The sequence below is a fragment of the Eleutherodactylus coqui genome, chromosome 8, assembly GCF_035609145.1.
Source record: "Eleutherodactylus coqui strain aEleCoq1 chromosome 8, aEleCoq1.hap1, whole genome shotgun sequence".
NCBI lineage: Eukaryota > Metazoa > Chordata > Amphibia > Anura > Eleutherodactylidae > Eleutherodactylus > Eleutherodactylus coqui.
In genome coordinates, this window is record NC_089844.1 from 204,369,433 (window position 1) to 204,387,609 (window position 18,177).

The following is an 18,177-nucleotide window of genomic DNA, read 5'->3' on the forward strand; positions in this document are numbered from 1 at the left end:
TCCTTCTAAGGCCGCAAATACCCATCATGAGTTGGGTATTATCTAATCCAAAGTCCAATCGGATAGGACATGCCCAGGAGCAGAGTATCATTAAGTGGAAATGGTACATCTCGGAAAGAGCGAAAAAAGGTGAAGGGGGGATAGCTACCCTGCATGAAAAGATAGCTGATATCCCTCCAGATGGTCAGGTTACACCAGTAGCGCAAATGGAGGAATCCCCAGTAAAGTGGGGAATACCTTACTCTGAGTTGACAGACTCCCAAAAAGAGCATGCTTGGTTCACGGATGGTTCGGCCAAGTATATCAGTGGAAGACGTAGATGGAAAAGTGTAGCCTTTAATCCAAAATTAGACAAGACGTTGGTCATGGAAGGAGAAGGTAAGAGTAGTCAATATGCAGAACTTTGTGCAGTATTCTTAGCTCTGAAGCAGGAACAAGGGCAAGAATGTCATTTGTATACGGACTCATGGTCAGTTGCCAATGGTTTGGCCACTTGGATCATGGGATGGAAGAAGAACGACTGGAACATTCATGGTAAGGAATTGTGGGGGAAAGAGCTTTGGCAAGACATAGAGGAATTCATTAGGAGTACTAAAAGTACTGTGTTTCATGTTGATGCTCATGTCCCTCTTGACTCATTGGAACGTTTATTTAATTCTCAAGCAGATGCGGCAGCATCGATCTCTGTTGCCGTCCAAGAACCTGACAAGGAAAAGGAAGCATGGCTTCAAGGTACAGCTGTTTGGGCTCACCAAAAAAGTGGACACTTGGGAGAGAAGGCCACTTACAGGTGGGCACAAGAAAGAGGTATCCCATTGACGGTGGACATGATCAAACAAGTAATCGCGCAATGTCCAGTATGTCAACATGTGCAAAAACGAGAAGTGCCTCATACAGTAATGGGACACATAGGGAGAGGCCAGTTGCCAGCGCAGATTTGGCAGATGGATTTTGTAGGGCCCCTCCCTGAGAGCAGAGGATGTAAGTATATTTGTACAGCAGTAGATACATTCTCAGGTCTGATGGTGGGATTCCCGTGTAAAACAGCAACACAATGGAGTACTTTACGTACTCTGGAAGTTATTACCCAGTATTATGGGACTCCCCTGCAGATCCAGACAGACAATGGTTCACATTTTACCGGAAATCAGGTAAAAGAGTATGCCAGTAAAAACAACATAGAATGGGTATATCATATACCCTACTATCCACAGGCCGCGGGCTTGGTGGAACGAATGAATGGGTTATTAAAATCTACCCTGAAGAAGCTCACTGAGACCGACAAATATGGTCAATGGAGAGATAATCTGACTGCTGCTTTACAGATTATCAACAACAGGCCCATCACTGATTCTATGACACCCTTAATGCGCATGCTAACACCCAATCTCAGTATAGATGTAGCTAAGGTAGAGACAATCTTATACTGGAAAATTAATCCAGATGCGCAGGCACCTTATAGAGCCACTCCTGCCGCTGCAGGGTTGGATCTATACGCTCTTGATACGGTGGTGATAGCCCCGGGAAAGGTGAGTACTATTCCCACAGGGATAGGATGCAAGATCCCAGAGAATCACTTCGGGCAGATAGCTACTAGATCAAGTTTTGCTCTGAGAAGTGCAGTAGTCCTAGGGGGAGTCATAGATGCAGATTATCAGGGGGAAATTAAAGTAATCATGATAAATTTAGGAACAGATCCTCCAATAATAGGGAAAAAGGAGCGCATGGCACAGCTGCTATTAATACCAGTGTATCTGACACAAGTGGAAGAAGGGGCGGCCCCCACTGAACTTACTGTAAGAGGAGATAAAGGTTTTGGCTCAACTGATGTTACTAATGTAGGGGCCAAAATATGGGTTCAGAATCACCAAGGACCGCCCTCCCCGGCAGAGGTTATTGCTGTGGGGAAAGATCGAACTTTGCTTATTATGCGACCCGGAGTAGAGAAATGGGAATATGTCCCACAAGAAAAGTGCTATTTGCGGGAATAATGCTTGTTTCCTTGCCTTCTCTAGAATCACATAATCATTTTTGGAATCCTTGGCGTCATGTGTTCGGTGTTCGCAGTAGGTGATGCGTGGACGCCAGGGATCCGCGTCAATGACACCGGAAGGAATGATTATTCGTGGGGCTGGAGGAATTCAACCCGAACCAGGAAGCAAGACAACTTCACTTGTGAAGCCAACCAGAAATGTTATATCGTGAATATTACCTTTGATGGGACTATCTGGAGTGGAAATCCATTATCGCATATAAGTTCGACCTACCGTCCTTCATATGCACTGCATAAGGCGACGGGACAAATAAACATTACGTCACTTGTGAAAGTGTCCTGCTGTCAGAGACCAAAAGAGTTGCCATATCTCAATTACTCCCTGGTGATACAATATGTTCAGAATTGTACAAATACGGGAGTGCAGTTTTCATTTCCCTTAAATGAGACAGAAGTAATTACGTGTGGGAATGCAACGGAGATCGAGAATCGGGCCATGTGGGGCCAGTTCCTGGTATTCGTGAACATTAATGCTTCTAAAATAGATCCTGGACATATAAAAAGGGTTCCATCCACCTGTCGCCTGGTGGGACGAGATGCTCAAAAGACTGTTATACAAGCCTCCGTGCAGTTTCCACCCTCAAGGACTTGTCCTACCAAGCGTTCCCGTCGAGCTTGGTATGATACCTTACTCGGAGGCTACGGAGCGCTTTCTGGGACTATTAATGGTTTTGATATAGAGACTTTAGCTAATCGAATGCATAACGCGGGAAGTGGTATTAAAGATGTGCTCACATTGCAGGCTAACTGGATGCCCACTATATGGCAGCCCTTTAGTATGCAAACGGATGTGGACACAATAATGCTTGATTTGCAAGATGCATCTAATAGGTTTTCATATGAAATAAATTCTAACATATCTAATTATGTTAATTGGTCAATATGTACCTTGCAGACCATTTATCAGCAACAACAAAAGAACACACTTCAAACTATGCTCATGACTGGCAATGAGCAGGTGTGGAGGACCGTGTTCAATCAGACTATAACTGAGACTGATTGGATACAGTTGGAGGCGCAGAAAATGGTTTGCAATGATATATTATGTAAAGGGACCATATTCATATACAATGTTACTAAAAAGAATGTGATGTGTAAGTTTGTAGTTCTCCCCTTACTTATAGGTGTTCCAGAAGATATGCATTTCTGGGTACCTAGATTTAACGGGATTTACATTGATGACCAAAATAGAACTCATGATTTATCATTGTGTGATGATACATTAGAAGGGACCATATGCAAGGTCCAATCGGCTGTTTATGAACCATGCTTATTACAAAATACGATCAATGTATGTGAATGGACTGTGCTGCCACTCACTTTTAAGATGATGGTTGAAATAGCCCCACAGGAGGTATGTTTGGCAAGTAATCATCCTGTTGTACCTGGGATGGTTGTCCCATTTTCAGGATGCTTGCGAAACGTATCTGCACTTGTTTGGGAAAATGAGACCTTTGTGTTATTACCTGAACAAGACAAGACAGTGGCTGTCAATTGGCAACCGCTGCCTTTAAATGTGTCAAATTGGGATCTAAATTTGACCAAATTCAAAAAGTTGTTAGAAGACACAGAAGAAGTACAGCAACATATTAAATTGCTTAATAGATCTTTGGCAACGCATATTGTAAGCACTACTGTAATAGCTGGCAAAATTGTAAAGATGGGATCGGCTATTGCTGATGCCACGTCACACCATTGGTATGACATCTTTATGGGTTATTCATCATCTGCACAAACCACTCTTAATTGGCTAATACATCCTGTTTTGGTATTGGCCATAGTTGTAATACTTTTATCGCTATGGAATTGTTTCATGGCATATAAGGTATTCTGTAGAAAACCAAAAGTTTTAATGGTATCATACGGCAAATAGTGAATGATTAAGGACCGATTGTGACACGTATGGGATACGATTGAACTGGATGATTGTGTCAGAGGCAGGGAAATTAAGGTAATCAAATAACTAGTTGCCGTATGAGTTAACCAGAACTCCAATGAACTAATGACCCGTCTGAATATTCTGCTAACATTTGTTCAAAAGCAGAATATTTTGGACATATATGGTATGTTACAGCAAGAATGACTCATAATACAACACAGATGTCGATAACTTCATGGACAAAATATTCAATATATTTTGTTGCCAATCATCTACTACGCATGTCTAGAACCTGAATAGCCATATTAGAATGACGTATATACCCATAACTGCGCAGAAGCAGATATGCCACGTAATGTAAGAACAGCATAAATAACAGTGATCTTCAAGGAGAATCTGGGACTCGTTTTGCTGTGGTCGATAGACGTATCGGCGTACTCTCGGATTCCTCCTATAAATCGTACCTGGAGATCCCCCGATTGCGGAGTGATGCTACAATATCCGGTGACGTATTGATGCTTATCTTTGTTACCCATGTGATCTCAATGCCTATATGTTAATTAACTATTTTACTTACATATACTAAAGAGTAAATAAACCTGTGTTTTATATTTGTCTTACTTTGAAAACTGTCTCAGACGGTATGCTTGGTAGGTATGCCAATGAGGTTAAAGAATAGCCAAAACTTGAGCAGGTAAGACAGGGGTTGGCCTACACTTTAGCTACATAAATGTAACTTGGGCCTTGGCTATACTGAGGCTACTGAAATGGAACTAAGACTGCGCTCCCACTATACTGCTGCTTCAGAATTGTTACTGGGGCCTGTCTTGAGTGCTACTATTGCTGACATGGAACGAAGACTGCGCTCCCGCTATACTGCTGCTTCGGAATTGTTACTGGGGCCTGTCTTGAGTGCTACTATTGCTGACATGGAACGAAGACTGCACTCCCACTATACTGCTGCTTCGGAATTGTTACTGGGGCCTGTCTTGAGTGCTACTATTGCTGACATGGAACGAAGACTGCGCTCCCGCTATACTGCTGCTTCGGAATTGTTACTGGGGCCTGTCTTGAGTGCTGCTATTGCTGACATGGAACGAAGACTGCGCTCCCGCTATACTGCTGCTTCGGAATTGTTACTGGGGCCTGTCTTGAGTGCTGCTATTGCTGACATGGAACGAAGACTGCGCTCCCGCTATACTGCTGCTTCGGAATTGTTACTGGGGCCTGTCTTGAGTGCTACTATTGCTGACATGGAACGAAGACTGCGCTCCTCCTATAATGCTGCTACTGATATGTTAGTGGGGCCTGTCCTAATGCTACGGCTGAAATGTTACGAATTCTGGGCTCTGCCTATACCACTGCTAATGGTATGTCTCTGGGGTGTGGAAACAGAGGCTTCCCAAAGACATGATGGCGGCGAGGCCATTTCCCACCAACGTGGTTACTGTTAAGGTGCATATAACCACGGACACGTGGAGAGGGCACGTAGTGCCTCAAAAACATCCCCCTCCTCCTCCAACAGGGAAAACATTCTTGGCAAATGCCTTTGCATTGGTTCGTCTGGTGGCAGTCCAAGAATTTCACCTTTACCAACACAACAAGAGAGCCCCCACACCATCCCCCCGCCACGGCCCACTTAATCCTGGCCGCATTCCGAAAACCAACAAAATACAACCGTGCTACTAGGTCCGCAGTCACCACCACATTACCACCAACGCGGTTACTGTTAAGGTGCATATAACCACGGACACGTGGAGAGGACACGTAGTGCCTCAAAAACATCCCCCTCCTCCTCCAACAGGGAAAACATTCTTGGCAAATGCCTTTGCATTGGTTCGTCTGGTGGCAGTCCAAGAATTTCACCTTTACCGACACAACAAGAGAGCCCCCACACCATCCCCCCGCCACGGCCCACTTAATCCTGGCCGCATTCCGAAAACCAACAAAATACAACCGTGCTACTAGGTCCGCAGTCACCACCACATTACCACCAACGCGGTTACTGTTAAGGTACATATTACCAGTCTGACTGGGGCATGCAGACACCTTGACAGAATGAATAGTGTCTGGCACATAGGTTCCCCATTGCTATGCCCACGTGTGCAGCTCCTGATGGCGGTGGCACAGGATTATATTTCTCATTGCTTCTGTACAGCATTGTGGGCTATCACCCCGCCCCTTTTAAAGAGGGTTGCTGCCTAGCCGTGCCAACCCTCTGCAGTGTGTGCCTGCGGTTCCTCCTCATGGCAGACGCACTTCTAAATAGACATGAGGGTGGTGTGGCATGAGGGCAGCTGAAGGCTGCGCAGGGACACTTTGGTGTGCGCTGTGGGGGGGAGGGGGGGGGGGGCGGTTGGTCAGCATGTAACCCAGGAGAAGTGGCAGCGGAGTGTCATCCAGGCAGTGATTGTGCTTTGTTGTAGCTAGTGTGGTGCTTAGCAAAGGTATGCCATGCTAATGAGGGCTTTTCAGAAGTAAAAGTTGTTGGGAGGGGGGGGGGGGCACTCTTGCCGGTATTGTAGCTTAATAGTGGGACCTGTGAACTTGAGATACAGCCCTGCATGTTTCCCCTCGCCTGCCCTATCCGTTTCTGTGTCATTCCCATCACTTTCTTGAATTGCCCAGATTTTCACACATGAAAACCTTAGCGAGCATCGGCGAAATACAAAAATGCTCTGGTCGCCCATTGACTTCAATGGGGTTCGTTATTCGAAACGAACCCTTGAACATCGCGGGAAGTTCGTTTCGAATAACGAACACCCGAACATTTTGGTGTTCGCTCATCTCTAGTCAAGACTAGAGATGAGTGAGCACCAACATGCTCGGGTGCTCGTTGCTCGAGTCGAACTTTCCGCGATGCTCGAGAGTTTGTTTCAAGTAACCAACCCCATTGAAGTCAATGGGCGACTTGAGCATTTTTGTATATAACCCATGCTCCGCTAAGGTTTTCTATGTGAAAATCTAGAAAACCCAAGAAAGTGATAGAAACGACACAGAAACGGATAGGGCAGGCGAGGGGAAACATGCAGGGCTGTATCTCAGGTTCCCAGGTCACACTATTAAGCCACAATAGCGGCAACAGTGGACCCCACCCCCCCTTTACAATTTTTACTTCGGACAAACCCTCATCAGCAAGGCACACCTTAGCTAAGCACCACACTACCTCCAATCAAGCACAAGCACCGCCTGTGAGACACACCGCTGCCTCTTCTCCTGGGTTACATGCTGCCCAACCCCCCCCCCCCCCCCCCCCCCGTACGACCCTGCGTCCGCAGCGCACACAAAAGTGTCCCTGCGCAGCCTTCAGCTGCCCTCATGCCACACGCTGGCCTCATAGCCACACCACCCTCATGTTTATTTATAAATGTGTCTGCCATGACGAGGAACCAGAGGCACACACTGCAGAGGGTTGGCGGGGCCAGGCAGCGACCCTCTTTAAATGGGGCGGGGTGATAGCCCACAATGCTGTAGAGAATCGATGAGAAATTGACGTTCAATCTTCATTCCAATCCTGTGCCACCTCCGTCAGGAGCTTCAAACGTGGGCATGAGTTACATAGCTATGGGGAATCCATGTGCCCACACAGTATTCATTTTGTCTAGGTGTCGCATAGCTCAATCAACACCGCAAGGGGAAAGCCATCTGCACTCTGCCCCCTACCCAAGTCAGTCAGTGTCTATGTGCCAGACAGGTCAAACACTGCGATGGGAACTAAGTTTGCACCAACAGCATAGGTGGGTCCTAGGCAACCCAAGACATAAACAATAAATAAATCACAGTGGCCAAACATGGCAGACTTGGACCGCGCCAACGACATAGGCCTCGGCCCAAAGCCTCAGCCATCGTAGACAGGAAGCGGACTTTCACTGCACCTAGGACATAGGCCTCTGCAATAACCCTCAGCAATCGCGGGCCTACTGCGAACTCCAATGCTAGCGTAGCTGTGTTCATCTCATTAGCGCTGTATCGCTACTCTAGTTTGTCCCAATGCAGCGCCCCGGATAGTAGAGCTAACGTGTGATAAAACACAGGTTGGCTTCGGTCCACACTGCATGCTCCAGTCAGTATGTGTAATTTACATTGTCACTGGTACGTAGAACTCCGCTATGGGAAGTCTGTGTGAAACCACAGTGTGGGTGGCTCCCTGGAACCCACTGACGGGGTTGGTTGAGTGAGTGACAGCATATTAGCCTTCCATGGACAAGTTTGTCCTCCACAGCATTGTCTGGCTGCCGGCATATTTGTAGTGCTTATGGCGATTGCGCCTGTCCTACTGCGATTTTGCCGATGGCGATTGTGCCTGCCTTGTGGCGATACTGCCTATGGCGACCGTGTCTGCTTGGAAGACTAAGGGGTGTTGGATTTTCGACTTTTTCCTGTGAATTATTCATAACATTGCAGTGCCCCGAATAGCTAAGGTAACGTGAGATAAAATGCAGGTAGGCTTCGGCCCACACTGCATGCCCTAGTCAGTCTGGGTAATTTTTTGGGTGGCCATGTACGTTGAACACCACAATGGGAACACTTAGTGCACCGATAGTATGCACAGACCCCTGTAATACTCCTGTAGGGGGGGGGGGGGTGCTTTCTTATTGTGTCGTTTTAGGTGAAATTCTTGGACTGCTGCCAGATGGACCACTGTGAAAGCATTTGCCAAGAATGTTTTCATTGTTGGAGGAGGAGGAGGGGAATGTTTTTGAGGCAGTACGTGTCCTGCACACGTGTCCGTGGTTATATGCACCTTCCCAGTAACCGCGTTGGTATAAAAATTGCTGCGACTGTGGACCTACTAGCTCGGCCTCGCCACTGATCATGTCTTAGGAAAGCCTCAGTTTTCACAAGCCTGTAACATTGCCGTAGCAGCAGTATAGGCAGAGCCCAGAATTAGTAACATTTCAGTGGTAAGAGTATAGACAGACCCCAGTAATATTCCCATAGCAGCAGTATAGGCAGAGCCCGTAACATTTGAGTAGTAACAGCATAGGCAGACAAAGTAACATACATAGTGTGTGTAAGGCTGAATGAAGACGATGTCCATCTAGTCCAGCCTGTCTATCCTACTGAGTTGATCCAGAGGAAGGCAAAAAACCCCAAGGCCAGAAGCCAATTAGCCCTTTTGGGGAAAAAATTCCTTCCCGACTCCCTAATGGCAATCAGACTAATCCCTGGATCAACCCCTAATAGTTCCTACCTTCCTATATACCCAGATTGACACTTAACCTAATATTTATATCCTGTTATATCCTTCCTCTCCAGAAAGACATCTAGTCCCCTTTTAAACTCCTCTATGGATTTTGCCATCACCACTTCCTCCGGTAGAGAGTTCCACAGTCTAACTGCTCTTACAGTAAAGAATCCCCTTCTATGTCGGTGATGAAACCTACTTTCCTCTAATCGTAACGGATGTCCTCTTGTTACCGTCATGGTCCTGGGTGTAAACAGATCTTGGGAGAGATCCTTATATTGTCCCCTCATGTACTTATACATGGTTATTTGGTCGCCTCTTAACCTTCTTTTTTCTAGAGTAAATAGTCCCAATTTGGATAGCCTCTCAGGGTATTCCAGTCCCGTCGTTCCATGTATTAGTTTAGTTGCCCTTCTTTGAACCCCTTCAAGCACTGTGACATCTTTCCTGAGCAACGGTGACCAGATCTGTACACAGTATTCCATGTGAGGCCTGACAAGTGCCTTATATAATGGAAGGATAACGTTCTCATCCTTCGCCCCTATACCTCTTTTAATGCACCCCAAGACTTTATTTGCCTTCGCAGAAGCTGACTGGCATTGGTTACTCCAGTTTAGTGTATTATCCACTAATACCCCCAGATCCTTTTCCATATCACTTTTCCCTAGTGGTACCCCATTAAGTGAATATTGGTGACATCCGTTTCTCCTGCCCATGTGCATAGTCCCCAGTAACATTTCATTTGCACCAGTATAGACAGACCCCAGTAACATTTCATTGGCAGCAGCAATAGACAGACCAAGTAACATTTCACTAGTAACAGTATAGACAGACCCCTGCAACATTTTAGTAGCAGCAGCGTAGGCAGAGCCCAGTAACATTTCGGTAGTAACAGTATAGACAGACCCCTGTAACATTTCATTTGCAGCAGTATAGACAGACCCCAGTAACATTTGAGTAGTATTAGTAACAGTATAGACAAACAACTGTAACATTTCCGTAGCAGCAGTATTGGCATAGCCCAGCATTAGTAACAACGCGGCGCACCTTGCCGAGCAGGTCAGGCAAGTGAGGGTAGTTTTTAGGAAACCGCTGAACCACCAGATTGAAGACGTTGGCCAGGCATGGCACGTGTGTGAGGCTGCTGAGCTGCAGAGCCGCCACCAAGTTACGGCTGTTGTCATACATGACCATGCCCGCTTGGAGGCTCAGCGGCGAAAGCCAGAAGTCGGTCTGCTCTGTCAGACCCTGCAACAGCTCGGGGCCGTCTGCCTCTTGTCACCTAGGCTTAGTAGTTTCAGCACGGCCTGCTGATGCTTGCCCACCGCTGTGCTGTCATGCCACACCGACTGCTGGCGACGTGCTGCTCACACTTCTTAATTGAGAGGTACAGGTTGCGTATGAGGAGGGGGAGGGTTTAGAGGGGGTGGAATAGACCGCCACAGATACCAGCACCGAGGTAGGACCCGCTATTCTGGGTGTGGGTAGGACGTGGGCAGTCCCAGGCTCTGACTCGGTCCCAGCCTCCACCAAAATCACCCAATGTGCCGTCAGGGAGATATAGTGGCCCTGCCCACCAGTACTTGTCCACGTGTCCGTGGTTAAGTGTACCTTCCCAGTAACCACGTTGGTGAGGGCACGATTTATGTTGCGGGGGACGTGCTGGTGTAGGGCTGGGACGGCACACCGGGAAAAATAGTGGCGACTGGGACCGAGTAGCGCGGGACCGCTGCTGCCATCATGTTTTTGAAAGCTTCCGTTTCCACAAGCCTGTACGGCAGCATCTCCAGGCTGATTAATTTTGCAATGTGCACATTTACAGCTTGTGTGTACGGGTGCGTGGTGGCATATTTGCGCTTTTGCTCCAACGCTTGTGCTAGCGACAGCTGAACGCTGCGCTGAGAGACATTGCTGGGTGGAGTGGAGGACAGTGGAGGTGAGGGTGTGGTTGCAGGCTGGGAGGCGCACGTGCCTGTGTCGTGAGCGGGGGGGGGGGGGGGGGTGGATCTGAGTGGCAGGTTTGGGCACAGGGGATGTGCTGGAGGCAGTGAACGGCCTTTGTCCCACCTTGTGGGGTGCTTAGCCATCATATGCCTGCGCATGCTGGTGGTGGGGAGGCTGGTAGTGGTGGCTCCCCGGCTGAACTTGGCGCGACACAGGTTGCACACCACTGTCCGTCGGTCGTCTGTGCTCTCTCTGAAAAACGTCCACACCTTTGAACTCCTAGCCCTCTGCACGGTGGCTTGGCGTGAAGGGGGGGGGGGGGGGGTTTGGGAAACAGTTGGGGGGGTCTTTGCTCTGGCACCTGCCTCTACCCCTGGCCACTCCACTGCCTCTTCCAACCTGTCCTGCTGCTGCACTTGCCTCCCCCTCTGAAGAACAATTCTCAGTTGGCTTAGCGAACCTGGTGGGATCAGTCACCTCATCGTCCAGCGGTTCTTCCTCCAAATCCCCTGTGTGCTCCTCCCTCGGACTTACTGCCCTTACTACTACCTCACGGATAGACAACTGTGTCTCATCATCATCGACCTCCTCACCCACTGAAAGCTCTTGAGACAGTTGCCGGAAGTCCCCGGCCTCATCACCCGGACCCCGGGAACTTTTCAAAGATTGGGCATCGGTCACGACAAACTCCTGAGGTGAGAGAGGAACTATTATTTCCCAATCAAGGCAGGGGCCCCAGAACAGTTCCTGGGAGTCTGCCTGCTCATCAGAATGTGTCATTTTCATGGAGTGAGGAGGCTGGGAGGAAGGAGGAGCAGCAGTAAGAGGATTCAGAGTTGCAGTAATGGACTGCGTAGAAGACTGGGTGGTCGATAGATTGCTGGATGCATATTCTGCCATCCACGACAGGACCTGCTCACACTGCTCTGTTTGTAATAAAGGTCTATTAAGTAGACCCAAAAATTATGATATGAATCTGGGGACCCCAGAAACTTTCCTCTCTCCTAATCCCGCAGCAGCCGGCTGCAATTCACCTGGACCAGGAACTCGGCCTGTGCCCACACCCTCACTTGGACCTCCGCGTCCTCGACCCTTACCCCTACTCCTCATCATGGTGGATTAAGAATAGAGCAGGGCCCAAATAAATTACCCCACTGTACCGCACTGACAACTGGGCCTTAATTCACCGCACACAGAGACTTGTAGATAGCGGGGACTCTATGCTGTGACTTGAAAACATTTACCCGCTGTCTTGCGCTGATACCGAGGGATAATTTACTGCTCGCAGAGACTTGTAGATAATAGAGGCTGTGTGGAGGGGGAGAAGAGTCTAACGCCAGTGGAGAGTGCTGGTAACTGCGGCGATCTCAACCCCGCCAAGGGAAGGGTATTGTGAGACGCTCTGCACAGCGGCAGAGCTGAAATACTTTGCAGTGACCAAGGTAATATTACAGTACTGTTTAGCGGTGAGACCTCTGTCTAATACACTGCAGACACAGAACGGTATAACTGAAGTCGTTTGCTGTAGGCTAGGAAATATTTGAGTGCAGTTTTATGGTGAGAGCCGGTTGTACGGCACTGCAGCCTGAGAACGCTATTACTGACAGGCTGCTAACAGGCCTAGATGCGTAATACAAAAATGGATGCACTACAACTCCCAGCAGGCCACAACTAATGCACACGGTCAGATGCAGCCCAATGGAGGAGCTTTGGGGTTGTTGTAGACAGGATCCTACTCTAACACTTTCCCTATTCTCTGTATAATACACTGCAGACTTAGAACGCTATAGCTGTAATGGCCTGCACAGCCCGAGATGGGGATGGGGGGGGGGTGCACTACTGCTCACTGCCTGCCACAACAGTAATGCACACAGTCAGATGTGGCCCTAAGAAGGACAGTTGAGGTTCTTGTAGACGGGATCCTACGCTAACCCTATATCAGCAGCAGCACTGTCCCTATACTCTCCCAGCGTGTGTCTGGGGCGAGGCACGGGCGGGACCGCTTTAGGTACTCGGCGGTCACCTGATCTCGCCAGCCACTCACTGCTGGGGGGTGGGATAGGGCTGGCGTGTCACAGCAGGAAGTGGTAATGCCTTCCCCGCATGTCTATTGGCTAGAAAATGGCGCTAAACATGCAGGGAAGGACATTGAATTGACTGGAGTACCGCGTGGTGTTCGTCTCGAGTAACGAGCATCTCGAGTCCCCTAATGCTCGCTCATCTCTCGTTATTACCTTAATTATATCAATGTGGATTCTATCATTTATATTGTTTACATATGTGAGACGGTGACCGGCAAGGTGCTGGAGGGCAGGTATGTGTCGCCTAGGATGCTCTCCTATGCTGCCTTGGGGAGCGCTTGGGCAGATACGTGCCACCGAGCAGCCTGGGCTCGGTGGAGGAAGCCGGCAGTATAGTGTTAGTTGCATTAAAGGGGTTGTCCCGCGGCAGCAAGTGGGTCTATACACTTCTGTATGGCCATAATAATGCACTTTGTAATATACATTGTGCATTAATTATGAGCCATACAGAAGTTATAAAAAGTTTTATACTTACCTGCTCCGTTGCTGGCGTCCTCGTCTCCATGGTGCCGACTAATTTTCGCCCTCCGATGGCCAAATTAGCCGCGCTTGCGCAGTCCAGGTCTTCTGCAGTCTTCTATGGAGCCGCTCGTGCAGAATGCAGGCTCCGTGTAGCTCCGCCCCGTCACGTGCTGATTCCAGCCAATCAGGAGGCTGGAATCGGCAATGGACCGCACAGAAGAGCTGCGGTCCACGGAGACAGAGGATCCCGGCGGCCATCTTCAGCGGTAAGTATTGAAGTCACCGGAGCGCGGGGATTAAGGTAAGCGCTCCGGTAAGCTTTCTTTACCTCCCTGCATCGGGGTTGTCTCGCGCCGACTGGGGGGGGGGTTGAAAAAAAAAAAAAACCAGTTTCGGCGCGGGACAACCCCTTTAAGCTACTAACACGCTGTAGCAAGTAAGTGGCTCCAAGCCGCATAATCCGGGCCGGCTTTTCCTGGAGTGACCAAAGTGAAGGGTGGGATGGTCACTCCCACGTACCAGGTGAGGCTGGTACCAGGCCTTATAAAGCCTGGGCCTACAGGGCCTAGAGGAGAGCTGAGACCTCTGCAGGTCTGAGAGTCCTGGCTGGCTGTGTGCAGGAGCCATTTTGGTTACCAGTGTGTAGACAGGGACGCTCCACGTATAGTAAGTGCTCAGACGAGCAGGATTTCCTTTATGTTTGCCTGATGTTAAGGCCTGTTCTTTGCTTTGTTTGCTTGGAAATAAACCCAGGCAAAGCCTGGACTAAAGACTTCATCACAAGTGTCACTGTCTCTGACTGCTTATGCCCAGGTTGCTACTGATCCTAGACGCTAATCCCTCACACATAGTATATCTAAAGATAGATAGACAGACAGACATACAAACATATTGCATGCTAATGAGCCTGCCTGTCTGGCAGTTGACTGTGCATTGTGATGTCATCAATCTGGTGTGACACGGGCCGTATAGAATGATGAATACTGGAGCTTGGTGACCATCTGAAGTCAGTCTCCACTTCGGACGGGTTACAGATTAAACAGTATTGTATTGTCGTAAATGTGCCCGGTCATATCTCCGCTTGCTGCATGCGGTGTGCTATATTGTTGCAACGTGTGCATCTTCCATGCTGGCACTTATAGGATCCTCCCAGTAGGGTAGACAAATTGCCCCTATGTTTTTGATGTGTCCCTACAGAATACTATACTGGGCCTGGGGGTTATGGTATCTATAGGAAAATATCACTTTTAAGTATCTCCCAGTGTTTAATGAAGATCATTCTAAAGGCCCATTTAGACACAACGATTATCACTCAAAATCCACGCACACGGCAGTTCATGGGACAGTTTTGAGCGTTCGCTTTGCATAAGCGTGTAAATGAAGACTCACGCTGTATGCAGAATACAAGCGGGACCGCTATCTTCTCCATACAGCTGCTGTCTTCTCAGAGCGCTCAGCTGATATCCCGCTAAGCGCTCCTAGCGGGGTATGCAGAACACAGCTGGAGCGCTTGTCTTCTTCATATTCCGGCTGTGTTCCCCAAGCAGGATACCAGCTAAAACAATAGTATCAGCGGTATCCCGCTAAGAATGCAGCATGCAGCATGGATAAGGCTCATTGTTGTCTTTCAGCTAGCTAAATGGGCCTTTATTGAAACATTGAAACATGTCTGCTTGCTGGGGGGCGGGCAGTGCCCGTGTAAGGGTCTAGTACTCTGTTGTATGCATTGCACAGCTGCAGCATGTAAGGGGCTAATGTCTGAAAGTGGCTGGGATATGTCTGCAAAAGTACCAATACATGTACCGTCACACGATGTCTGCCTTCTATAAATGCGGGTGATTGAGGTGTAGTTGGAGTCCATCCTCTTCAACGGTTAGGAGTGAAGGGTACTATTGTACCCTGATGCTGTTGGGGCATGGTGGTCTGGACGCAGGTCAAGACCTGTTGCCTTGTTATGGAGGACAGGGGTTAATGCACCATGTGCAGAGACTGCTGGTGCTGCCTGTCTTTGATGCATGCTAGATTAGTCATGCCTGGGAGTAGGGTGATGTTGTGTGGTTTCCCATTCACTCTGCCAGTTCCCATGTGCATAGTGGCTATATATTCTCACGCCTCCCTTTGTTCAGTGCTGCTTACTCTGTTCCATAGTGGAGTCCCTGGAGTTTGGAGCTCTTCTGTGCTACTTGCAGATGAGTAGCTGTGGGTTCCTTTTCAGTTGCATTTCTGTTTTTCATTTCTGTGTTGCTTTACTGTTCGGTTCATCTCTCCAGGGGTCCTTTCAGGGACAGACAGGGCCCAGGAGGAAGACCGTGGGGCCGTCTCTATCGAGGCTACTGCTCATCTTTAAGGCGGGGCCCCTTCACCTCCCTTACTAGGTTAGGAATGGATCGGTGCTACCATTCAGCATAGCATGGTGTGCGGCTCGTTCCTATAGGGCATGCCTTCCCTGTCGCCGTGCTGAATGTGGTACCCTGGTGTCGCACAGGCTTTTCATCAGGGTTATGCATTTCAGTTGTGGTGCACACTGTTCTTCGGTGCATATCTATCTACTAGAGTAGTTGTGAACATCACCCTGCGAGGGTGCTGAGCGTAGTGCTTGTGAACCATTGGGGCGTCACACCCGCAGCAGTCAGGAACACGGCAATCCATGGGCAACCATATATATATTTTATTGAAATAAAATTCCCCACCTCCCGTGGAAACCTGTTCCACTCATTGATCCCCCTCACTGTCTAATATCTAATCTGTGTCTCCTCCCTTTCAGGTTCATCCCATTGCTTCTAGTCTTTCCTTGTGCAGATGAGAATAGGGCTGATCCCTCTGCTCTGTGACAGCGCTTCACATATATGTTGGCAGCTATTAAGTCTCCTATCAGCCTTCTTCTCTACAAGGTAAACATTCCCAGATCCCTTAACCGTTCCTCATAGGACATGCTTTGCAGACTGCTCACCATCTTGATAACTCTTGCCTGAACTTGCTCCAGTTTGTCGGTCTTTTTTTAAAGTGGGGTGCCCAGAACTGGACCCAGTATTCCAGATGAGGTCTGACTAAGGAAGAGTAGAGGGGGGTAATGACCTCACGTGAGCTAGACTCTGTGCTTCTCTTAATACATCCCAGAATTCTGTTTGTTTTTTTGGCTGCTGCATCACATTGTTGACTCATGTTCAGTCTATGATCTATTAGTATACCCAAGTCTTTTCCTTAGATAAGTGTACATTTCAGTCACTCTGGTTGATGCCTGTTAGACAGCCATTCCTCAGCCTCAGACGACGAAGAGAAGAAACGTGTGCAGTCACCATCCATATGCCATGGAGTATGGCAGCTGGAGATCTCAGAGTTGCCTTTTGATCCCAAAGATGGGCGCTCTCTGCTTTTGTAGATCTGCCGAGAAGTCCGGGAAGATGGATTTTGCAGCATTGTTGCATCTAAGAGGGCCTCCTGTTCTGGCAGCTTGTAGGATCACCTCTCTATCCCAGGAGTTGAGCAGCTTTGCCAACAGGGGTCTAGGAGGAGCGCCCGCCTGGTATAGGTGGTTTCATGGGTACTCAGTGTGCGCGCTCCACCACAAAGACCTGTGTGACAGGGAAGCATTCAGGTAGTCACCGTTCCATGATCCCCTGCGGTCTCTGCCCCTCAGTGCGTTCTGGCAGGCCCACAACACAGTTTATACCGCCGTGAACCATTTCCCAAGCCGCCCGCCTTTTGTTTCCAGATTTCCGCTTTTGCCGTAAGCTCTCGCACAGTAGCTGCCGTCGGGGATACGGTATCATCCAGCACAGAGATCCTGTCCTCTGTACTAGTGACGCGGTCTCTTAGATTCACAGTAGCTGTCTGCATCGCTGATAAGAGCCGATCGGACAGTCATTGCAAAGTCTGAACCAACCCAGCAAGCGAACTCAAACAGGCGGTTGGTGCAGAGGCCATGTCTCCTGATGCAGATGATGTCGTAGGCTCCGTGTCGGGGGGTTCCCCCCTCGCAAACATCTTTAGTTTATCACTGGGAGAGTTCTGTCTAGTGGGTCCCATAGCAGAACCACTTCTGCGTTTCTTGCCTTTGTAGGGGATTTTGCAAATTGCTTAAAGCTCCTTAAGTAGACCTGTAAAGGCCCCTAAGACATAAGGAGTATACAGCAGTGTCTGGCAGCAGTCACACAGGGAAGTCGTTCAGTTTGCACTTCATTGATGACTGTAATGAGGGACTCCGGGTCTTGAGAATCTGCAGAGTGTTGCACAGCATGGTGGCCACAGCAGAGGAGGAGTAATCCTGGTGCTTCTTGGGGTAGCAGTAGAAGTGCCACTGTATGCCCTGTGCCGGGGACTGTCAAAGGTTATGGGGCCTCCTTGTTATACACGGTGCCCTGATGTTCCTGCCGCCCACAGCTGTCTGTTGTGGCTCCTGAGTGTCTCTCTGCTCCGGCAGGGGAGGGCTGATGCAGCAGAGCTCTAGTACTCCCCTTCACCGAAGCCTCCCTGCGCGCTCTCTCCTCGCCCCCACGTGTTTGTGGCAGCAGCTGCACTCCTCGCTTTACAGGAGGGATTCACGCTCCAGCGGCTCTCTGCTGCATGGCCC